This window comes from Pseudophryne corroboree, chromosome 4 (genome assembly GCF_028390025.1).
Source record: "Pseudophryne corroboree isolate aPseCor3 chromosome 4, aPseCor3.hap2, whole genome shotgun sequence".
In the NCBI taxonomy this organism is placed as follows: domain Eukaryota; kingdom Metazoa; phylum Chordata; class Amphibia; order Anura; family Myobatrachidae; genus Pseudophryne; species Pseudophryne corroboree.
In genome coordinates, this window is record NC_086447.1 from 625743422 (window position 1) to 625769597 (window position 26176).

Consider the following 26176-nt stretch of genomic DNA (forward strand, 5'->3'; position numbering starts at 1 on the left):
ATTCGTCCGCAGTATTACATAAAGTGGGCGTATGCCAAATGACATCGCAGTAATGCGAAACCATCGCATTAACACAAACCTCATCGTAAAAATACTAACTTTTAGTAGATTTACTAATTTTTCTTGAAATTGCACATGCTTTTGTTAAAAAAACGCACAGCAATGGGTTTTTTTTCACTTTTAAGTTAAATAAGGCTCCACAAGCCTTCCTCAATTACGAATCCAATTAGTGTAATGATTGTTAATGGTCATGACCAATTAAGTCTTCAAATAATACCTGTAGAACACTTTGTAGGCATAATTGGCCATTAACATTCTAAATAAGTAATTTTTAATATAGATGTGGTAAATGTTGTTGTGTTTTTTTTTTAATTATTTTTTTTTTGTAGACGTGTAGTGTGTGAATAAATGTGTTAACATGTTTTTAAAATCAATAAGCTCCTAACTTTTTAATGTTTATTTTCGGTAAAAATTTTAAATTCACATTCTTAAGTTACATGTCAGAAATGTTTAAGTGAACCAATTTCTGCTAGGCAATCTGCAGTTCGTTTATTGCATAAATAAACACAACACCCGATTATCTTGAAACAAAAATGTTTATTTTTTTTGTGTAAATTTTTAGAAATAATTATTTTGTTTAAACAAATTTTTCCATCACATCCACTGTTGCCAGTAAATTTTGTAGTTGCTGGCGCATGCTGGCCAGAATTTCTCCCAAACTTGTGGGATCTCCAACCGCAACATCTGAAATTAAGATGCAAAATAAACATTAATAACTTCATCACATTACCTATTATACAAACAAGGCACAAAGCACACTTTAATGCAGGCATGTCCAAACTGCGGACCTCCAGCTGTTTCAAAAATACATATCCCAGCATGCCTTGACCCAGTTTTGCTGTCAGAGAATGCAAAAGCTGTGTCTGGCCATGCTGGTATGTGTAGTTTTTCAACAGCTGGAGAGCCGCAAATTGGACAGGCCTGCTTTAATAGCCAAGTAACTACATCATAGATGTTTTAATGATAAAACATTGGCAGAACAACACACAAGCCTGCTCAGCAAGGTTTTTAATTTTTACTTAAAGTGTACGACACCATGGGGTCCATACAGTAATATGGGAGTTATATTGTAGATGGAATGTTACCCATAGCAACCAATCAAAATCAACATATTATCTTGTTGAAGGTGATAAATTATTGAAAAGTAAGATCTGCTTGGTTGCTATGGCCAAAAATCCAACTTAAATAGTAATACCATCTTAGTAAAGGTAGCCTCATGCAGGGATTCATTCACATCTGGAGTGAAGCATTTTTTTGTATTTTGTTTTTGGCCCTACATCATCACACTGCATATCCACATCTTCTGAAGGACCACATATCGTAGCATGCCCACACTCCATGAAAGACTGCCTTACAACATAAGGTCAAACAGCTTTCTAAATGGATAAATCCAAAATAGTAGGAGTGTAACATTCACAACACAAATCACTGTGTCCTTAGCCTGCCTAACAAAATGACTCCAATTTTAAAAGTAAAAACATACAAAAAGTACCACTCAGGTCTAAATGTTTTGCATATAATGTATCACATACAAACCCTGTTGTGCAGCCAAACCTGTTGACATAGTGATTGGCGAGCCAGAGTGGGCATCCTCATCATTGCAGATGTAGACACTGTACATATAATGTTCCTCACACAAATGTAAATGCATCATCCATACCATGATGAATAAGACAAGCATTTAACCTTGACAAAAGATTGCCCACAGTACAACACTGCATTTATTTGAATGTGTTGTTTAAAAAAAAAAAAAAAGAATGTGTGTGAACTTACTCTCCTCTGCCACTTGCCCACCTCCCTCAAGTGGCTCCGGGGCCTCTGCTGCCAATTCGGATGGCGGCGAAGGTGGCTGGCTGGGGGATGGAGGCTGGATGGGTGAGGTTGGCTGGATGGGGGATGGGTGCTGGATGGGGGAAGGAGGCAGGATGGGGGAAGGAGGATCTATTTCTGTAAGAGGATGGAAGGGGGAGGGCCTTACAGAGTGGGTTTGAGAATGATAGGGTGAGGGTGGTGGAGAGGATTTTTGGGACACAGAGGGGGAGGGGGGGCAGAGAGGGGAATTGTGAAAGAGAGTGGGATTGGGCCGGAGAGGGTTATTGGTCGGGAGAGGGGGATTGGGAAAGAGAGTGGGATTGGGCTGGAGAGGGGGATTGGGAAAGAGAGTGTGTTTGGGTCGGAGAGGGGGAGTGGTCCAGAGAGGTGGAGGTGGCCGGAGAGGTGGAGGTGGCTGGAGAGGGGGAGTGGTCCAGAGAGGGGGTCCAGAGAGGGGGAGTGGTCCAGAGAGGGGGAGTGGGCCGGAGAGGGGGTGTGGGCCGGAGAGGGGGTGTGGGCCGGAGAGGGAGTGGGCTGGAGAGGGGGAGACAGAAGGGGAGGGGGCCTGGTGTGGGCTCCCAGCAGCAGCTTGCCATTGTGCTCGCCCTAGAATGACATGTAATATTTAGGTTGTAGCATATACATTTATAACATCAGCATATTCCTATTACTCAGTTCTGTCCCATGTTAAATAGACAGGGGTAACATTAATTAGTTTTTTTAATGTTTGGTGATGTTGCCCATAGCAACAAATCAGATTATACATAACATTTATTAAGCTGCTTCTATCAGATAATATATAGAATCTGATTGTTTGATATAGGCAACATCACCAGTTCTAAAAACCTCCACCATTATAAAATTAAACCCACTGAGCAAGTTATTGGGTTCAGTTGACAGGCTGTGTAGCAACTCTGCACAACAACATTCAGTTTTGCAGAAGCACCTTGCTACACAGTACTGCTTGCCCTACCCACACACACTGTCATGTTTATTCGACAATAGTTTATTGTAAGTGTGCAAATTTTCACACTCTCGCTTAGTGAAAATAGGCAAAGTTTATGCTAAAATTCAGTGTTATTTACTGTAATATTTTACTTACTGCGCCTACGGATGTCACGGATTTGTTGGCGGAGCTCCGCCAACAGGTCCGGCGTACGCCTGCAGAGGTCGCTCCATCGCCTTTCTAATTGTATCACAGTCCTCCGGCTGCGGATGCGGGTCCGCAATAAGCGGCGGACCTCCGCGTAGGCCTCGCGCTTCACCCTATTTGGGACAAAGGGCCCTGCGCGGCCTACGCGGCAGTCCATCACTTCAACTAGTACGCGCAGCTCGCGGCATGTAAATGCTGCTGCGCGCATCATGGCAATGGCGTTTGCCATATATGGGCTTATATTTATAGTGTGTGGTGGCATGTGATTGGTGGAAGATTTATGGTGTCATCAAATTTACTTTATTCATGTGTGCATTGCATAAACTTTATTGATTTGTGCAGTGCTGTGAAGGACAGAGGGGGTAGTTCGCTAAAGCGGACATTCGCAGTCGCGGAAGAACATACAAAAAATACGCACACTCACAATTGCACATACACACTCACATACACACACACACACACACACACACACACACACACACACACGCACACACATTTTTAGAAAATTAATTGTTACAATCTGTGTACTCACAACATTTGCCAAGAAAAATCAGCTGCACAAAGTCACAAAGTGTACAACATTTAGGATCATATGTTGAGTATTTTGTAATGAAAACTGAAGCAAAAAAAAATAAGAATAAAAAAAAACACCAGTTATTACACCAATTATGCAAAGAAAATATATTACAAAAACAAAAAAAAAAAAAAAAGATTGTTTCATAAAACATTGTACGGTTATTATTTTTGAATATTAACATAAACAATGAATAATATAGACACACACACCAAAACAATTACACTATGAGCTTTCACTAGCTACCTAAATGACATCAGAACAAACTGAACATAAACATACAGTGACTTCGTGAAAAATGTAATAATTATGTCAAAAAACACTATACCTGAAATAATCCCGCACAATGCGTGCCCTTACTTCATTTCCCTTCCGGGAAACACTCCCCCCACCGACTGTCTGACCAACCCTTGGCTCCTCATCAGGCAATTCCTCTGTTTGAGGAAGCTCAACACGACTCCTTACAGTGATGTTATGTAGGATAGCGCACAGGACCACAATTTTACTTACCATCTCCGGCGAATACATGATGTCGCCACCAGTGCGGTGTAGCACACGAAAGTGGCCTTTAAGGACACCAATCGTGCGCTCCACCAGCTGTCTAGTAGCAGTAAGCGCGGAGTTAAATGCCGTCTGTGGTCCTGGCCTGGGCTTACTGTAAGGAGTCATGAGCCAGGGGGTGCAAGGATATCCACGGTCTCCTGTTTCATGAGAAGAAAAGTAATAAATTAAAGTTTTAATTTGGTATTTTGAATTTTTAACAAATATGCAACAATACTCACCCAATAACCACATGTCTTGTCCTTCCATCGATCTTAATCTCTGCCATATTCCTGATTGTCTAATGACATGGGCATCATGGGAGTTCCCCGGGAACTTAGCATTCAGGGACAGGATCTGGAGGGATGGCCCACAAACAACCATTACATTCAGAGAATGAAACAGTTTCCTGTTTCGAAAAATTTCTTCATTATGTCTTGGTGGTACAATAGCTACATGTGTGCCATCCACAACCCCAATAACACGTGGGAAGCGACTACCACCTTCCTCAAATTGCCGCTTCAACACATCCAGGGCACCAACATCCAAAGGCATAGAAATAAATTGTTTCACTCGCTTAAGGAAAGCCTGGCTGACACGCCGCAGGACCTTACTGAACTGGCCCTGTGACATGCCAACCAGATCTCCAACCACATGCTGGTATGAACCAGTGGTAACAAAATGTAACACAGCAAGGAATTGTGTCAATGCTGGTATTGCAGTAGGATACCTAATGGATTGTTCTAGATCACTCTCTATTATGGAGAGAGTGTCTAGGATTAGATGAGGTGGCAGTCTGTATCTGCGCAATACCACATCATCAGGCATCCCAAAAAGAAGGACACGGGTACGGAAAATTGGTGGCCTAGCACGCCTCCGTTGCCTTGGATGATGAGGAGCCGGTTGGTGTTGGAGGGCTTGCGGCGGTTGGGGTGGGAGTGGTTCTGTGGGTTGGGGTGGGATTGCTTCAGCCCCGACATGGATAGACATCACCAACTTAAAAAGAAGGTAAGAATCATGACACCAAAAAAAAGCACATAAACATTGTCATCCATATTCAAAATCAAAGTGTATGGGTGTTAACTTACTGCTTGTGCATACTCCATTTCTTATAAATTACAATAGGATCCAAACCAAAAAAAAAAACATATGCTACATTAAATCGGGTGGCCTTTTTTTTGCAAATACAGCTAACATCAGCCATACCTTGTCAAAAGTAAATGCATTTAAATGTAAACAATATTTCTCTAACGTCCTAGTGGATGCTGGGAACTCCGTAAGGACCATGGGGAATAGCGGGCTCCGAAGGAGGCTGGGCACTCTAGAAAGATCTTAGACTACCTGGTGTGCACTGGCTCCTCCCACTATGACCCTCCTCCAAGCCTCAGTTAGATTTCGTGCCCGGCCGAGGTTGGATGCACACTAGGGGCTCTCCTGAGCTCTTAGAAAGTTATAGTCTTAGAATTTGTTATTTTCAGTGAGACCTGCTGGCAACAGGCTCACTGCAGCGAGGGACTAAGGGGAGAAGAAGCGAACTCGCCTGCTTGCAGCCGGATTGGGCTTCTTAGGCTACTGGACACCATTAGCTCCAGAGGGATCGACCGCAGGCCCAGCCTTGATGTTCGGTCCCGGAGCCGCGCCGCCGTCCCCCTTACAGAGCCAGAAGCAAGAAGATGGTCCAGAAAATCGGCGGCATGAAGACTCTGTCTTCACCAAGGTAGCGCACAGCACTGCAGCTGTGCGCCATTGCTCCTCTCACACACTTCACACTCCGGTCACTGAGGGTGCAGGGCGCTGGGGGGGGCGCCCTGAGGCAGCAATAAAAACACCTTGGCTGGCTAAAATACCTCAATATATGGCCCCAGGGGCTATATATGAGGTAAATACCCCTGCCAGAATTCCATAAAAAACGGGAGAATAGGCCGCGAAAAAGGGGCGGAGCCTATCTCCTCAGCACACTGGCGCCATTTTTCCCTCACAGCTCGGCTGGAGGGAAGCTCCCTGGCTCTTCCCTGCAATTCTACAGTACAGTAAGAGGGAAAAGAGAGGGGGGGCATTAAAATTGGCACTGTATACAGTATATTATATAAAAGCTATTAGGGACATAACTCAGTTAGTCCCTGTATATATATAGCGCTCTGGTGTGTGCTGGCATACTCTTACTCTGTCCCCCCAAAGGGCTTTTGTGGGTCCTGTCCTCGTTTAGAGCATTCCCTGTGTGTCTGCGGTGTGTCGGTACGGCTGTGTCGACATGTTGAATGAGGAGGCTTATATGGTGACAGAACAGAGGCCGATATATGTGATGTCGCCCCCTGTGGGGCCGACACCAGAGTGGATGGATAGGTGAAAGGTATTAACCGACAGTGTCAACTCCTTACATAAAAGGGTGGATGACGTAACAGCTGTGGGACAGCCGGCTTCGCAGCCCGCGCCTGCCCAGGCGTCTCAAAGGCCATAAGGGGCTCAAAAACGCCCGCTCTCTCAGATGGCAGACACAGATGTCGACACGGAGTCTGACTCCAGTGTCGACAAGGTGGAGACATATACACAATCCACTAGGAACATCCGTGACGTGATCCCGGCAATAAAAAATGTGTTATACATTTCTGACTTTAACCCAAGCACCTCTAAAAATGGGTTTTAGGTTTGGGGAGAAAAAACAGGCAGTGTTTTGTTCCCCCATCAGATGAATAAATGAAGTGTGTGAAAGCGTGGGTTTCCCCGTTAAGAAACTGGTAATTTATAAAAAGTTACTGATGGCGTACCCTCTCCCGCCAGGTGGATAAGTTACGCTGGGAGATATCCCCTAGGGTGGATAAGGCGCTCACACGTTTGTCAAAAAAGGTGGCACTGCCGTCTTAGGATACGGCCACTTTAATAGGTACCTGTTGATAAAAAACAGGAGGCTATCCTGAAGTCTGTATTTACACACTCAGGTACTAGACTGAGACCTGCAGATAGTGCTGCTGCAGCGTGGTCGGTGACCCTGTCAAACAGGGATACTAGTTGGCAAACATAAAAACATATTAAAGACGTCGTCTTATATATGGGGGATGCACAGAGGGATATTTTGCCGGCTGGCATCCAAAATAAATGTAATGTCCATTCTGTCAGGAGGGTATTAGAGACCTGTCACTGGACAGGTGATGCTGACTTAAAAAGCGCATAGAGAGCCTTATAAGGGTGAGGAATTATTTGGGGATGGTCTCTGGGACCTCGTATCCACAGCAACTGCTGGGAAGAAATAATTTTACCTCAGGTTTCCTCACAGACAAAGGTACAGTCCTTTCGGTTTCAGAAAAGCAAGCGGGTCAAATGGCGCTTCCTTTCTGTACAGAGACAAGGGTAGAGGGAAAAAAGCTGCACCAGTCAGCCTGTTCCCAGAATCAAGATTCTTCCCCCGCCTCCTGTGAGGCCACACCATGACGCGGGTGCTCCACAGGTGTAGCCAGGTACGGTGGGGGGCCGTCTCAAAAATTTCAGCAATTAGTGGGCTCGCTCACAGGTGGATCCCTGTTTCTTTAAAGTAGTATTTCAGGGGTACAAGCTGGAATTCGAGATGTCTCCCCCCAGCCGTTTCCTAAAATATGCCTTGCTGACAACTCCCTCAGGCAGGGAGGCTGTGCTAGAGGCAATTAATAAGCGGTATTCCCAGCAGGTAATACTCAAGGTGCCCCTACTTCAACAAGGACGGGGTTACTATTCCACACGGGTTGGGGTACCGAAACCGCATGGAACGGTGTGACCCATTTTATATTTAAAATCCTTGAACACAAAAATTCAAGTTCAAGATGGAATCGCTCAGGGCGGTTATTCCAAGCCTGGACGAGGGGGATTACATGGTATCCTGGGACATCAAGGATGCTTACCTGCATGTCCCCATTTACCATCCTCGCCAGGAGTACCTCAGATTTGTGGTACAGGATTACCATTACCAAGTCCAGACACTGCCGTTTGGACTGTACATGGCACCGAGGGTGTTTTATCAAGGTAATGGCCGAAATGTTGATACTCCTTCAAAAAAAAGGGAGTTGTAATTATCCCGTACTTGGACAATCTCGTTATAAGGGCGAGGTCCAAGGAGCAGTTGGTAGTCGGGGTAGCACTATTTTGGAAAGTGCTACAACAGCATGGTTGGATTCTAAACAGTCCAAAGTCACAGCTGGTTCCTATGACACGTCTACTGTTCCTGGGGATGGTTCTGGACATAAACCAGAAATAGTGTTTCTCCCGGAGGAGAAAGCCAAGGAGTTGTCATCTCTAGTCAGAGACCTCCTGAAGCCAAAATAGGTAGCGGTGCATCATTGCACGCGAGTCCTGGGAAAAATGGTAGCTTCCTACGAAGCAATCCCATTAGGCAGGTTCCATACAAGAACTTTTCAGAGGGACCTGTTGGACAAGTGGTCCGGATCGCATCTTCCGATGCATAGGCTGATAACCCTGTCTCCAAGGACCAGGGTATCTCTACTGTGGTGGCTGCAGAGTGCCCATCTTCAAGAGGGCCGCAGGTTCGGCATACAGGACTAGGTCCTAGTGACCATGGATTCCAGCCTTTGAGGCTGGGAGGCAGTCACACAGGGAAGAAATTTCCAGGGACTTTGGTCAAGTCAGGTTATTTCCCTACACATAAATATTCTGGACCTGAGGGCCATTTACAATGCCCTGAGGCCGGCAAGGCCTCTGCTTCAAAACCAGCCGGTACTGATCCAATCAGACAACATCACGGCAGTCGCCCATGTAAACCAACAGGGCGGCACAAGAAGCAGGATGGCGATGGCAGAAGCCACAAGGATTCTCCGATAGGCGGAAAATCATGTGTTAGCACTGTCAGCAGTGTTCATTCCCGGAGTGGACAACTGGGAAGCAGATCTTCTCAACAGACACGACCTCCACCCGGGAGAATGGGGACTTCCTCCAGAAGTCTTCCAATAGGATTGTACACCATTGGGAAAGGCCACAGGTGGACATGATGGCGTCCCGCCTCAACAAAAAGCTATAAAAGATATTGCACCGGGTCAAAGGACCCTCAGGCGATAGCTATGGACGCTCTGGTAACACCGTGGGTGTACCAGTCGGTTTATGTGTTCTCCCCTCTGCCTCTCATACCAAAGGTACTGAGAATAATAAGAAGGCGAGGAGTAAGAACGATACTCGTGGATGGCCAAGAAGAGCTTGGTACCCAGAACTTCAAGAATTTATATCAGAGGACCCATGGCCTCCGCCACTCAGACAGGACCTGCGGCAGCAGGGGCCCTGTCTGTTCCAAGACTTACCGCGGCTGCGTTTGTCGGCATGGCGGTTGAACGCCGGATCCTGAAGGAAAAGGGCATTCCGGAGGAAGTCATTCCTACGCTTACTAAAGCCAGGAAAGAGGTTACAGCAACTCATTATCACCGCATATGGCGAAAATATGTTGCATGGTGTGAGGCCGAAAGGGCCCCAACAGAGGAATTTCAACTAGGTCGATTTCTGCATTTCCTGCAAGCAGGAGTGACTATGGGCCTTAAATTGGGTTCCATTAAGGTACAGATCTCGGCTCTGTCGATTTTCTTTCAAAAAGAACTAGCTTCAGTACCTGAAGTTCAGACATTTATAAAAGGAGTGCTGCAGAGTCAGCCCCCGTTTGTGCCTCCTGTGGCACCTTGGGATCTCAACGTGGTGTTGAGTTTCTTAAAATCACATTGGTTTGAACCACTAAAAACCGTGGATCTGAAATATCTCACGTGGAAGGTGGTTATGTTATTGGCCTTGGCTTCTGCCAGGCGAGTATCAAAGTTGGCGGCTTTGTCTTGTAAAAGCCCTTATTTGATTTTCCATATGGATAGGGCAGAATTGAGGACTCGTCCCCAGTTTCTCCCAAAGGTGGTGTCAGCGTTTCACCTGAACCAGCCTATTGTGGTGCCTAGGCTACTAGGGACTTGGAGGACTCCAAGTTGCTAGACGTTGTCAGGGCACTGAAAATATATGTTTCCAGAACGGCTAGAGTCAGAAAATCTGACTCGCTGTTTATCCTATATGCACCTAACAAGCTGGGTGCTCCTGCTTCTAAGCAGACTATTGCTCGTTGGATTTGTAGTACAATTCAGCTTGCACATACTGTGGCAGGCCTGCCACAGCCAAAATCTGTCAATGCCCATTCCACAAGGAAGGTGGGCTCATCTTGGGCGGCTGCCCGAGAGGTCTCGGCTTTACAACTTTGCCGAGCAGCTACTTGGTCAGGGGCAAACACGTTTGCAAAATTCTACAAATTTGATACCCTGGCTGAGGAGGACCTGGAGTTCTCTCATTCAGTGCTGCAGAGTCATCCGCACTCTCCCGCCCGTTTGGGAGCTTTGGTATAATCCCCATGGTCCTTACGGAGTTCCCAGCATCCACTAGGACGTTAGAGAAAATAAGAATTTACTCACCGGTAATTCTATTTCTCGTAGTCCGTAGTGGATGCTGGGCGCCCATCCCAAGTGCGGTTTATCTGCAATACTTGTACATAGTTATTGTTAACTAAATCGGGTTATTGTTGAGCCATCTGTTGAGAGGCTCTATTGTTTCATACTGTTAACTGTGTCTCATATCACGAGTTGTACGGTGTGATTGGTGTGGCTGGTATGAGTCTTACCCGGGATTCAAAATCCTTCCTTATTGTGTACGCTCGTCCGGGCACAGTACCTAACTGAGGCTTGGAGGAGGGTCATAGTGGGAGGAGCCAGTGCACACCAGGTAGTCTAAGATCTTTCTAGAGTGCCCAGCCTCCTTCGGAGCCCGCTATTCCCCATGGTCCTTACGGAGTTCCCAGCATCCACTACGGACTACGAGAAATAGAATTACCGGTGAGTAAATTCTTATTTTTTTTTGTAAAAAAAAAAGAAAAGGAGTCTAAGAGATCAGATAGACACTTACAACAAACAGCATGACACACTGAGATAGACTACTTACCTGCTCAATATGTTCAGGCAGCCAATTGTATCAAGAAACTTAAAATAAAAGAGCACACTTGGGCGACAAAAAAACCCAATAATAATATTCAGAGACACCTACAAGAGACAGAAAAGGAGTCTAAGAGATCAGATAGACACTTACAACAAACAGCATGACACACTGAGATAGACTACTTACCTGCTCAATATGTTCAGGCAGCCAATTGTATCAAGAAACTTAAAATAAAAGAGCACACTTGGGCGACAAAAAAAAACCCCAATAATAATATTCACAGAGACACCTACAAGAGACAGAAAAGGAGTATAATAAATAAAGTATCCAGTGTGAACAATAGAACAGACACACTGTAAAGTACAGGTTAAAAAAAACACATATGGCATAAGAATCCATTTATATGTAAAACAGTTATCCCACTAAATAGTTAAACCCTGTTTAAAAAAGTAGAAACTTCCATTGCACAAACATACATACTTGGTTTGTGAATTGCCAAATTCAGTAATACTAACAAAAGAAACGTAGCAAAAAAAACGCACTACGCAACACATTATTAATTTTTTAAAACTAACAAACGCCCATCTGTCTGCAAAATACTTGAATAAAAACTCACTCAGCAAATTTGGAGCAAACACGACCACCTTCTATGAAAGAGAACAAAGCTGTTTCTGCCATCATACACCCACTCACACAGGCTGAAATCCAGACGGTTAAATAAGCCGTACAATCAGTCACAGAATTAGCATAATTTACACCTGTGCGAATCTACGCAATGGACACGCAGCTATAAATAGCTACACACCTGTGCGAACAGACATGCCACTAGCAACATGGCTACTCGTGAGCAGTTGGCAGCAGAGATGGACCGCGTGCAGCAGCAGATGTCCGCATTGACACAAAGGCGCCTAGCATTGCGTAGGCAGATGATGGAATCCGCAGAGGCGGATTCAGTAGTAGCAGGACCCAGTACTAGAGACATTCCAACTTCTGATACCCAGCAGTTAGGAGAGGATACCCTGCCAGACATACATACTGGGGTAACTGAGGGAGATTCAGCATTAGCCGCACAAACACAAAATACACAAGCAGCTAGTGAAGAGGAAGATGGTGAGGAGGAACAGGAACAAAGCTCACAGGCTACTTCAAAGAGAAAAAAAAGGCAGCCCGCATTCACTAAGAGGGAGTTGCATGTTTTGGTCACACAGGCCATGTCAAAAATACATCGAGGACCAAAAAACATGGGTGCTGCAACCAAAGATAAAATCTGGAGGGACATCACTCATTCTGTTAATGAAGTCGGCTCTATAGTCCGAACATCACAGGAAGATCGAAGACGGTAAGTGTATATTGGCAGTCCATTATATGTGCCAAGTATTCTTAAAAAGCTAGTTAGATGTGATGTTGCCTATAGCAACCAAATGCATAACATGTGTCCTATATATTAAAGCAGGTATTTATTAATTTTATATACCTTGCCCCTATTTTTCCCCACATATGTAGTTGGGCCGACTTCAAATCCCGCCTGAAGGGCAAGAGGTCTGCGGAGTGGAATGCCTTGAGGGCTACAGGGGGAGGACCAGCTGCCACTATGGAGTACACAGAACTTGAGGAGATGGCGATGGACTGTGTCAGTTACGAGGAGGGGGTAGGGGTGTCTCATATGGACACGGACCTGCCTGAAATACTGACGGCACATGACTTGCCAGGTAAGTTTATACACATATTCATAAACAACTAATTAAGTGGTTCAAAAAGTCTCATGTTTAATTGTAAAAACCTTTTTCCACTCATTCTTCTATTTCTTTTGAACATAACACAGCACAGGTGGGTGAGCAGGTAGAGTCAGAGGAGGGTTATGTGGCTGAGGTGGAGGGACCTAGTGACTGTGGCACTGTGGGACCACAAATCCCACCAATACAGATTCCAACTGGACCCCCCACCCAACCCTCTGCTATCCCGGCCATCCTGTCTGAAATCGATAGGTATGGTGAGAGCCTGAATGCGTTTCAAGACAGGATGCTCCGGGAGGTTAGCCAGATACCTGTCCGGCTCACTGAGCACAGAACCAGTGTGGAGCAAGGTGTAGCTCAACTCTGCCAAGGTCTGGCAGAGATCAGGCAGGGCCAAGAACAACTCGCCTCCTCCTTAAAAGACCTTGCAAATTCCATCTTGCAAGGGCTCCGGGACATCGCTGTCTCCTTTGCCCATAGTGGCATAGAGCCAGCCACATCTGCTACCTCCCCTCCCTCTGCCCAGGAAGAACATCCCACTGGGCAGGGCCCTCGAAGGTCGCTTCGCAGACCAAGCCAGGAAGAACATCATCAGGCGGGGAAAAAAAAGAAAAAGTGATGTCTCTCCAGATGGGCAGCACCCATGTTTTTCATGTTGGCTCGATGTTTTTTTTGTGTTGGCTTGTGTGGCCAGAATGGCTAACTCCCTCTTAGTAAAAAGATACATTTCTGTTTTGGTATATTGTAGCCTGTGAGCTTTTTTTCGTGTACACCAGAGCCATCTTCCTCTTCCTAGCGTGCTGTGTATTGTTGTGTTTGTGTGCTGGCTCCAGAATCTAACTCAGTTCCCCCAAAAAATATGTCTGGCTCGGTGTTCACACCATATTAATTATTTACATTTCAATTATTATTTTGTCAGAAGATGGAGTTTCCCTAGTACTGAGTTCTGCTATGTGATTTGTGTCAGTGGCATCTGCTTGCTGCTTTGTCCATCTTTGCCTATGATCCTCACCTGTAGCCATGTTGTTTGGACCACTGAATATATGTTTGCAGTAAAAAAAATAATTCAAACAATTTTGTTTGTCTACTTTATTTAAGTTAATGCATTATGTAAAACTTAGCCCACTAAAGTTTAGCATGGCATATAGACACTTGTGGAACAAGGAAACAATCCGAATAATCATACAAACATTGCATCATTCAAAATGCAACAGGTATGCCTTGCACAACACTATAATGGCCATATTAAAATAGTATTCACAACTAGGTTTTTTGGTTACTATGGGCAACATGACATAATATTAAACATTGTCATATATTCGAACCAAAGATAAACGTTTTATTTAAAATAAAAATTAAGTGTATGCTGCATAATGTTGCTCATGATATTTGGGATATACAAAGGAAAATTTTATGTAGTTTAGATGTTGCTGATGTAGTTTTGAAGTTTGGTTAATTCCACTTTTTTTTTAGACAAAAACAAAACATGCACTTAACATCAATGTTTAGCTAATAACTAGAATAAATCATGCCTTATTTGGCAGTGTGTCAGATTTATAGGTGCTTACAAAAAACATGTAATGTGTCCACACAATTGCTGTTTGCAGTATTTCAGCAGAGCAGTGTTTAGGAAGTAATTGGACAACAGATGAATGGGCTCTCCAATTAACTGCTAATTATTGCATACACACTTGTAACAGTGCTTTGCAAATGCAGAGTAACTGCAGACCTACTCCTATGCTGCGTCAAGATAGCAAACATTTGCTGTGTTAAGTTTACCATCGAAAACGCATTTCTGCTCAAAACACGCCTACTGCTGGTTGCATACTCCCACACTAGACGCCCACTTTCACGCCCATGTCGTCAGATTGCGAAGCCGCGCCTCTGTCACGCCTTCGTCACTCCCCGTTTTCGTTTGTGTTTTACGAGCAGTTTTCTTTGTAGTAATTCTGCACAAGTGTCCTATCGCTATGCTCGCGCATGCGTATTTCCGCTTTTGCGCATGCACATTTTGTTATTTTCCTGCCGATTGCGATGCGATGATCCGCTGCGAACAACTCAGAATGAGGGCCCATGTGCAAACTGATGGGAATTAATAGCAAGCTACATACCGACCACAGGCGAGTGCGAAGGTAGAGAGTGAATAGCACTATTAAGAACAAGCTGGGCAAAGTGATGGCTGAAACTGGATTGCTGTGGCCAGAAGCTTTGCCACTAGTGTTGTACAGCATCAGAACCACTCCCAGGTCTCCGCTTAACTTATCACCCTTTGAAATTCTTTTTGGTCGACAACCTCATGTAATGATAGACGCCCAGGATGATTTGAAATGCAATAGTGAAATAACTGTGAAATATTTGGTTAGGATGAGCCATCAGCTGAGAAATCAACAAAGAAATCTAAAACTGGTGATTCCTGACCTACCAAACAGTAATTGTCATGACATTGAGCCTGGGGATTATGTGATGATTCGAAATGTCTTACGCTCAGGTTGCCTCATAGACAGGTGGGAAGGACCATACCAAGTCTTGTTAACCAGCACGACAGCACTAAAGGTCGCCGAAAGAGAGACTTGGGTCTACTCGTCCCACTGCAAGAAGTTCACTGACCCCGGAGAAAACTCGTGACAAAGAGCAAGGTGAAGAGAACCTCGTATCACTGGAGTGTTTGTTCCGGGAAAGCTGAGAGGCAGGACTGTTGAAAGGCACCTGAGCATGGAGAGCAACAAGATCTAGCACGGTTGTCGCACCATTTTCTTTTTTCACCCCCCCCTGCATTTTCCTTCCTTTTCTCCTCCTTATTTTCCTTCTTTCCCTAACGAAATGGATCTATCACAAGAGACTGTGTTTCAGGTTCTACTAGTAATTTTGCTTTTGATCAGGACAATTTGTTTTGGTGAGGGTCCCAGAGAGGTCGAGCAAGGATCTGGAATGGGTTCTGATGACGAGTACGAATTTGTAGGATCTCAGGAGCAGCACATCACTCGAGTAAAGGCTGGTATCAGTAAGCGCTCTGGTAGTCATGGAGCTCGGAGACAATGTGAAGGGTTATTGTCTGATGAATATTGTATTTGTAGGAATTGTGAGAATCTAGTTGAAGATGGGTGCATCCAGAGATGTCAGTCCAACATTAATATCGATATGGACCGACATCTGTTGAATGATTACCACTCACTAGTGGGTAAGGTCTTAAACCAGACGGAATGTTGGGTGTGCTCACAAGTACCTCAAGGACAGAGTAAGACAGGATTAGTGCCGTACCCTTTAGCAATAGATGAGGTACTCGAATTACGGGGTGGTAGACCGGTGGACAAGAAATTCAATATATCTAGGCCCCCTAGCTGAAGCTCCACCAGTATCATGTAGATAGGTCCCTGTTTTGTTTCAATATTTCCAATTACCAAAAACCCAGAAAATGGGAAGTGACTTGGAATAACCAGACAATGACTTTTTCACACAGAGCTGATAGGATTCCTATTGACTCTAAACTTGTACTCCAGATAGCCAAAAGTGGGAGGTATTTTCGGTATAGGTATACACTTGGAAGCAAGACCATGTGGGTTGGAAAAGTATTGTCAGGGTATTGTGCCCATATCATCCAGCCCGATACTTGTACTGAACAAATGAGAGAACTAGGGATTGGTTTCTTTATCTGGAAAGTTTGCAATATGGTGATGTTACATTTTGTCCCCTGTGTTCTCCCAGATGATGCCTATTTCATATGTGGGAGGAAAGCGTACAAGTGGTTAACTCCGAGCTCTGAGAGATTGTGTTATATTGGGAGAGTACTACCAGAGGTCATGACCATAATCCACGATAAGATGAAAGACGTTCACCACAGCGCTCAGACTCCTTATACTCATACCCACTATGAACACATCATCAAGAGACACCTCATAGATAGGGCAGAGCACGCGGCCTCTGATTTGATCCATGAGTCCACCGGGATTCAGTTCCTTCTCGCATTAGACATCACCCGTACTGCCAGAGGAACTATAAATTATAGGTACATCCATGTGCTAGCGAACTTGATAGACAATATCACCGAGATGTATGTTGACACCTTCAGGTATACGGGTAGGGAGTTACAAGCCTACAAGAAGGAACTGATCCAGCACAGGATGGTCCTTAATTACATCACAGCCATGACAGGTGGGTACTGTGTTACCCTGGCAACTCAATATGGTGTGAAGTGCTGTACATATATTACGAACAGCACTGATGACGCCACAGAGATCATCGATCAGAAGATATACGAGATTTTACTGTTGAAGTGGGAGTTCAGGAGGAAGCACAATCTACCTTTGCGACTGTGGGTAATGAACTGACTGGCTGGGTCTCATGGTTGAACCCACGCAAATGGTTCTCAGGGTTAGGAGAGTGGGCTCAAAATGTCATTATGAGTGTGGGGAAGTTTCTCCTTTGTATCCTGGGAGTCATCATAATCATGGGTCTGATATTCAGGTGTGTTCGAATTCTAACACGGCGCAAGCGCAGCACAAATTTTATGAGTCTAAGAAGCGAGGGAGCTGTTACAGCAGCAGATTTAATTTATGACCCCTCAATAGAAACTGTGATAAGGATTGTAAAAATGAATTTCATGGCCTGTTTCTTTCACCCGTTTTTCTCTGTCTCCCCCTCTGCCCAGATACATCCAACCGGAAAAGACATCAACCCTACCCAAAATGTTTATGTGAATGTATTTTTATATATGTGTCTTATCTTCATCTCTGCAACCTCCAGTTAATGGCACACATAGTCGACAGGTGATAGCCACATATAGTAGCACTCACATATGTTCCCCCTCCATGTATCATCAACTAAATGTTCACCTCATTTGTTGTAATAAGAAGCCGAAAAGAGCTTGGTAGTGTTTGTTTGCCCATTTACAGACCCTTAATACGGGATGAGAAGAATTTAATGTATACTTCGCAATACCTCAAAGCTTATTTAGAACATATATACGGCACAATGATACATGCCCCTCAGACATTGATTCATACATACATGCTTTTTACTATCCCACTAGGTTACACATTTCCCACCTACTGCTCTCCCCTCGATCATCCAAACTTGTATATATTGTGTATATAATACTTTCTGTTTAGTAGTAAAGTGTGGCAGTTATTGATGACTGCCAAAGGGTGGACTGTCGAAGTCGAAAATATTTCAGTACACACATCACGTACAAACTACACACAGATGGCCTCCATGCGCATACTTGTTCTGCCGTGCGTGCGCATATTCGAAATTTGCGTATGGTCGCTCCCACGGTCCTGCGTATTAGTGCATGGTATGAGTAATTACGGTAGTATTTGTGATCGCATGGAAAAGCCATAAAAACACATCACATATTTAATCCAAATAGTGCACAATGTACAAATAGTCTCCCTGCACCACACCAGCGAGTTACACTTGCTTAAAGGGTACAAGATGCACCTTTACAGGATAGGAAGGGACAGAACTAGGTTATAAGGTGGTGTTCGGTATCCAGCTGTAGGGTATTTCAAGAGCAATATTCCGGTGTTGGTTTGCAGAAGATTGCACGCTCCTGCGAATAGTTATGCGCAGGAGCAGAATATAACAATTAACTGTATTTACTGTGCTCTTGATATGCGGCGGGAACCCAGAGGAGACCATCTGCAAGTGCACCTGAAACAGACATCGCCCACCTATTCAAACTGACCTATGACCTCTCCTGTACTGTAAATTACCATCCTTGTGTCCAATGGACAAAGAGATTACAGTTTCCATTGTGTTAGATTTTGGACAAATGTATAAATAGCCAGCTGCAGGCCCGGTCACTCTCACAATCTCTGAAGATCATCAACCTTGATGATTGAGGACCGGACCGGGAAGCGCAGGCGAACAAACGTATGTACCATTGACTGTAGCCTTTTTCTCTAATTGTATTGTATTATCATTGTAACCCCCTGCTAGTAAAGATAACCGTTGTGGGTTGGACCTCAAAATAGTTTTTGAATTACAATTGGTGTCGTGTCCCATTTCCTTGCTAAAGTTTAAAGTGTATTTACAGCCACTCGGGCTGCTGCATTGTGCTAACAGCGTATAGGCCTGTGTACACAAACTGTGTAGTCACTACGCCCTTTCGGCATATGTACGCAGAGTGCGTACACGGTACGATCTTGTTTACATAAGGTTCGTGAACAATATAAGGGTGAAAGGTTAATTACAGCGGCCGCAGCTGCTCAATATTAAAGTGTATTAAGTGTGTTTAAAGTATAGCTTTTAGTCCTGTAAGTAAATCAACATTTACAGATGAATGGGTACGTGTGACTGCTGAAGATAGGGCATCATAGGGTGGGTAGTTTTGAATCAGAGGTACTGCAGAGCATAAGGATTAGAATATGTCTGATCAAATTTAGAAAACAGGATCAGACATACCGACTGTTTAAATCTGTGGCAACAAGAGGGAGATGTGCATAGGAAACTGGCTCGCACAGCAGGTTCCAAACCTGACAGGAAAGCTCTTTCAAGCGCATCACCACCGTTTATGTTGATGGGGAGAAATTGGCTACAAACAATGGTGCATCGGTAAAGGATAGCAAAATGTTTAATCAATGTGTTAACCCTAACCCTTGCCAGTTTTATCCTGTTTTGAATTATCCCCAAGGTTGTGAGGAAGATGACGAGCCTAGCACGATATCAGCACTCTCTTTAGCAGCCACCATACAGGACACTCAGGTGGGCATGGCCCAACCACCAAGAGCAGTGACGATGCACCCCAGTGGAGGGGTGAGTGAGGTCGTGTCCACCGGTAAGTACGGCACCATACATTATGCAGAGACAATAGCTCCCTGTATTATAGAGAAAAACAGAAATTAACTGGTTGAGCTAAACCCAGTCAGGGTGATTGCAGTCCCCAATGGGAAGACTGATAATCAGGGAGTAACTCCTATCAGGAACATTGCAATGCATTGTCCTTGGTCCCGATCAGAACTGAGATCAATTGTCAGATTTCCCCGATCCCAGAAAAGATCTAGTCGGATGCCAGAAATTCATTAAAGAATTGGGAAATGCCCACGAACAAAGATTGACGAACAATGCTAAGAGCGAGTTTACCATCAAACATTGACATCCCAAAATTCATAACCGATTGTAAACTAGATGTAGGATTGCCTCTCACGGATGAGTACAACCAGGAGAATGTAAAGCAAATTAACATAAAATTAGGATTGTATTTCCCTACTGTTGTAAAGTGGAACAAAATTTTCTCCATAAAACAGAAGGACAGTGAAATGGCATCAGAGTATTTCCATAGAGCACTGCAGGAAATGGCTAGATACACTGGGATAGAGGATATTAAGGAGAATACCAACCACAGGGAGGTAGCTGTCTCTGTACTGATGGATGGATTAAAGGATGCACTGAGGATCAGAGTGCAAACCTTTCTGCCAAATTGGAGAGGTATCTCGGTAGCTGCGCTAAGAGAGTCTGCCATTGAGCATCGGGAGTTACAAGGGGATAAGCTGATGATGGTAAGTATACAGGCTCTTACAGGAAAGTCTCATCAGCCTAAACCCCAGACCCCTGACGATTGGAAAAGGATGGTAACATGTTTTCTCTGACGTCCTAGTGGATGCTGGGGACTCCGTAAGGACCATGGGGAATAGAAGGGCTCCGCAGGAGACTGGGCACACTATAAGAAAGATTTGGTACTACCTGGTGTGCACTGACTCCTCCCTCTATGCCCCTCCTCCAGACCTCAGTTAGATTTCTGTGCCCGGCCGAGCTGGATGCACACTAGGGGCTCTCCTGAGCTTCTAGAAAGAAAGTATATATTAGGTTTTTTATTTTACAGTGAGACCTGCTGGCAACAGGCTCACTGCAACGAGGGACTAAGGGGAGAAGAAGCGAACCTACCTGCTTGCAGCTAGCTTGGGCTTCTTAGGCTACTGGACACCATTAGCTCCAGAGGGATCGACCGCAGGACCCGTCCTTGGTGTTCGTTCCCGGAGCCACGCCGCCGTCCCCCTTACAGAGCCAGAAGCAAGAAGATGGTCCGGAAAATCGGCGGCAGAAGACTTCAGTCTTCACCAAGGTAGCGCACAGCACTGCAGCTGTGCGCCATTGCTCCTCATACACACTCCACACTCCGGTCACTGAGGGTGCAGGGCGCTGGGGGGGGGGGCGCCCTGAGCAGCAATAATATCACCTTGGCTGGCAAAATAACCACAATATATAGCCCCAGAGGCTATATATGTGGTAATTACCCCTGCCAGAATACAGAAAAAAGCGGGAGAAAAGTCCGCCGAAAAAGGGGCGGAGCCATCTCCCTCAGCACACTGGCGCCATTTCTCCCTCACAGTTCCGCTGGAAGGAAGCTCCCTGACTCTCCCCTGCAGTCTACACTACAGAAAAGGGTAAAAAAGAGAGGGGGGGCACAAATTTGAGGCGCAGTAAATATTATAGCAACTATAGGGGACATAATTCAGTTAGTCCCTGCATTATATAGCGCTCTGGTGTGTGCTGGCATACTCTCTCTCTGTCTCCCCAAAGGGCTTTTGTGGGGTCCTGTCTCCTTTAAGAGCATTCCCTGTGTGTGTGTGCGGTGTGTCGGTACGGCTGTGTCGACATGTTTGATGAGGAGACTTATGTGGAGGCGGAGCAGATGCCTATAAATGTGATGTCACCCCCTGCGGGGCAGACACCTGAGTGGATGGACTTATGGAAGGAATTACGTGCAAGTGTCAACTCCTTACATAAAAAATTTGACGACATGCCAAATGCGGGACAGCCGGCTTCTCAGCTCGTGCCTGCCCAGGCAATTCAAAGGCCATCAGGGGCTCTAAAACGCCCACTACCTCAGATGGCAGACACAGATGTCGACACGGATACTGATACCAGTGTCGACGACGATGAGTCAAATTTAATGTCCACTAGGGCCATTCGTTGCATGATTGAGGCAATGAAAGAGGTTTTACACCTTTCTGATATAAACCCAGGTACCTCAAAAAAGGGTATTATGTTTGGGGAGAAAAAACTACCAATAGTTTTTCCCCCATCTGAAGAATTAAATGAAGTGTGTGAAGAAGCGTGGGCTTTCCCTGATAAGAAATTGGTGATTTCAAAAAAATTACTAATGGCGTTCCCTTTCTCGCCAGAGGATAGGTCACGTTGGGAAACTCCCCCTAGGGTGGATAAAGCGCTCACACGTTTGTCTAAAAAGGTGGCACTACCGTCTCCGGATACGGCCGCCCTAAAGGAACCTGCTGATAGAAAGCAGGAGGCTATCCTAAAGTCTATATATACACACACTGGTGTTATACTGAGACCAGCTATTGCTTCAGCGTGGATGTGCAGTGCTGCTGCTGCTTGGTCAGATTCCCTGTCAGAAAGTATTGACACCCTGGACAGGGACACTATATTGCTAACCGTAGAGCATATAAAAGACTCCGTCTTGTACATGAGAGATGCACAGAGGGAGATCTGCCGGCTGGCATCTAGAATAAGTGCATTGTCCATTTCTGCTAGGAGAGGCTTATGGACTCGGCAGTGGACAGGGGATGCAGATTCTAAAAGGCACATGGAAGTTTTGCCTTATAAGGGTGAGGAGTTATTCGGGGATGGTCTCTCAGACCTTGTTTTCACAGCAACAGCTGGGAAGTCAGCATTTTTACCCCATGTCCCCTCACAGCCGAAGAAAGCGCCGTATTATCAGGTACAGTCCTTTCGACCCCAGAAAAACAGGCGGGGAAAAGGCGGGTCCTTTCTGTCTAGAGGCAGAGGAAGGGGAAAAAAAGCTGCACCACGCAGCAGGTTCCCAGGAACAAAAGTCCTCCCCCGCTTCTTCCAAATCCGCAGGCGGAGCCAGGTACGGTGGGGGGCCGCCTCAAAAATTTCAGCGATCAGTGGGTTCGCTCACGGGTGGATCCCTGGATCCCTGGATCCTTGGATCCTTCAAATAGTATCTCAGGGGTACAAGCTGGAATTCGAGGCGCCTCCCCCCCGCCGTTTCCTCAAATAGGCCTTACCGACAACTCCCTTGGGCAGGGAGGCTGTACTAGAGGCAATTCACAAGCTGTATTCCCAGCAGGTGATAGTCAAAGTACCCCTACTTCAACAAGGACGGGGTTACTATTCCACACTGTTTGTGGTACCGAAACCGGACGGTTCGGTGAGACCCATTTTAAATTTTAAATCCTTGAACACATACATAAAAAGATTCAAGTTCAAGATGGAATCGCTCAGGGCGGTTATTGCAAGCCTGGACGAGGGGGATTACATGGTATCCCTGGACATCAAGGATGCTTACCTGCATGTCCCAATTTACCTTCCTCACCAGGAGTACCTCAGATTTGTGGTACTGGATTGCCATTACCAATTCCAGACACTACCGTTTGGACTGTCCACGGCACCGAGGGTGTTTACCAAGGTAATGGCAGAAATGATGATACTCCTTCGAAAAAAGAGAGTTTTAATTATCCCGTACTTGGACGATCTCCTAATAAAGGCGAGGTCCAGGGAGCAGTTACTGGTCGGAGTAGCACTATCTCGGGAAGTGCTACAACAGCATGGCTGGATTCTAAACATTCCAAAGTCACAACTGGTTCCTTCCACATGCTTACTGTTCCTGGGGATGATTCTGGACACAGAACAGAAAAAAGTGTTTCTCCCGCAGGAGAAAGCCAAGGAGCTGTCATCTCTAGTCAGAGACCTCCTAAAACCAAAACGGGTATCGGCGCATCACTGCACACGAGTCCTGGGAAAAATGGTGGCTTCGTACGAAGCAATTCCATTCGGCAGGTTCCATGCAAGGACCTTCCAGTGGGACCTCTTGGACAAGTGGTCGGGATCGCATCTTCAGATGCATCAACTGATAACCCTGTCTCCAAGGACCAGGGTGTCTCTACTGTGGTGGCTGCAGAGTGCTCATCTTCTAGTGGGCCGCAGATTCGGCATACAGGACTGGGTCCTGGTGACCACGGATGCCAGCCTTCGGGGCTGGGGCGCAGTCACACAGGGAAGAAATTTCCAGGGACTTTGGTCAAGTCAGGAGTCGTCCCTACACACAAACATTCTGGAACTGAGGGCCATTTACAATGCCCTAAGTCAGGCAAGGCCCCTGCTTCAAAAACAGCCGGTTCTGATCCAATCAGACAACATCACGGCAGTCGCCCATGTAAACCGACAGGGCGGCACAAGAAGCAGGGTGGCCATGGCAGAAGCCACAAGGATTCTCCGATGGGCGGAAAATCACGTACTAGCACTGTCAGCAGTGTTCATTCCGGGAGTGGACAACTGGGAAGCAGACTTCCTCAGCAGACACGACCTACACCTGGGAGAGTGGGGACTTCATCCAGAAGTCTTCCTACTGTTGGTAAACCGCTGGGAAAGGCCACAGGTGGACATGATGGCGTCCCGCCTCAACAACAAGCTAAGGAGATATTGCGCCAGGTCAAGGGACCCTCAGGCGATAGCTGTGGACGCTCTAGTGACACCGTGGGTGTACCAGTCGGTTTATGTGTTCCCTCCTCTGCCCCTCATACCAAAGGTACTGAGAATAATAAGAAGGCGAGGAGTAAGAACGATACTCGTGGTTCCGGATTGGCTAAGAAGAGCTTGGTACCCGGAACTTCAAGAAATGTTATCAGAGGACCCATGGCCTCTACCGCTCAGACATGATTTGCTACAGCAGGGGCCCTGTCTGTTCCAAGACTTACCGCGGCTGCGTTTGACGGCATGGCGGTTGAATTCCGGATCCTAAAGGAAAAGGGCATTCCGGAGGAAGTCATTCCTACGCTGATAAAAGCCAGGAAAGAAATAACCGCAAACCATTATCACCGCATTTGGCGAAAATATGTTGCGTGGTGTGAGGCCAGGAAGGCCCCTACATAGGAATTTCAGCTGGGTCGTTTTCTGCACTTCCTACAGTCAGGAGTGACTATGGGCCTAAAATTGGGTTCCATTAAGGTCCAGATTTCGGCTCTGTGATTTTCTTCCAGAAAGAACTGGCTTCACTGCCTGAAGTTCAGACTTTTGTAAAGGGAGTGCTTCATATTCAGCCCCCTTTTGTGCCTCCTGTGGCACCTTGGGATCTCAATGTGGTGTTGAGTTTCCTAAAATCACATTGGTTTGAACCACTTAAAACCGTGGATCTGAAATATCTCACGTGGAAAGTGGTCATGTTATTGGCCTTGGCTTCGGCCAGGCGTGTGTCAGAATTGGCGGCTTTGTCATGTAAAAGCCCTTATCTGATTTTCCATATGGATAGGGCAGAATTGAGGACTCGTCCCCAGTTTCTCCCTAAGGTGGTATCAGCTTTTCACTTGAACCAACCTATTGTGGTGCCTGCGGCTACTAGGGACTTGGAGGATTCCAAGTTACTGGACGTAGTCAGGGCCTTGAAAATTTATGTTTCCAGGATGGCTGGAGTCAGGAAAACTGACTCGCTTTTTATCCTGTATGCACCTAACAAAATAGGTGCTCCTGCTTCTAAGCAGACTATTGCTCGCTGGATTTGTAGCACAATTCAGCTGGCGCATTCTGCGGCTGAATTGCCGCATCCTAAATCAGTGAAAGCCCATTCCACGAGGAAGGTGGGCTCATCTTGGGCGGCTGCCCGAGGGGTCTCGGCTTTACAACTTTGCCGAGCTGCAACTTGGTCAGGGGCAAACACGTTTGCTAAATTCTACAAATTTGATACCCTGGCTGAGGAGTACCTTGAGTTCTCTCATTCGGTGCTGCAGAGTCATCCGCACTCTCCCGCCCGTTTGGGAGCTTTGGTATAATCCCCATGGTCCTTACGGAGTCCCCAGCATCCACTAGGACGTCAGAGAAAATAAGAATTTACTCACCGGTAATTCTATTTCTCGTAGTCCGTAGTGGATGCTGGGCGCCCATCCCAAGTGCGGATTGTCTGCAATACTTGTATATAGTTATTGCCTAACTAAAGGGTTATTGTTGAGCCATCTGTTGAGAGGCTCAGTTGTATTTCATACTGTTAACTGGGTTTAATATCACGAGTTATACGGTGTGATTGGTGTGGCTGGTATGAGTCTTACCCGGGATTCAAAATCCTTCCTTATTGTGTCAGCTCTTCCGGGCACAGTATCCTAACTGAGGTCTGGAGGAGGGGCATAGAGGGAGGAGCCAGTGCACACCAGGTAGTACCAAATCTTTCTTATAGTGTGCCCAGTCTCCTGCGGAGCCCGTCTATTCCCCATGGTCCTTACGGAGTCCCCAGCATCCACTACGGACTACAAGAAATAGAATTACCGCTGAGTAAATTCTTATTTTAATTGCAGGAGGGAAGGGCACATGGCCAGGGATTGTAGGCGTAATGGGACACATACTAAATAAGACCCCCTAGACCTGAATACGAACCATGCTACCAGACACATAGTTGGGATCAGGGACCAC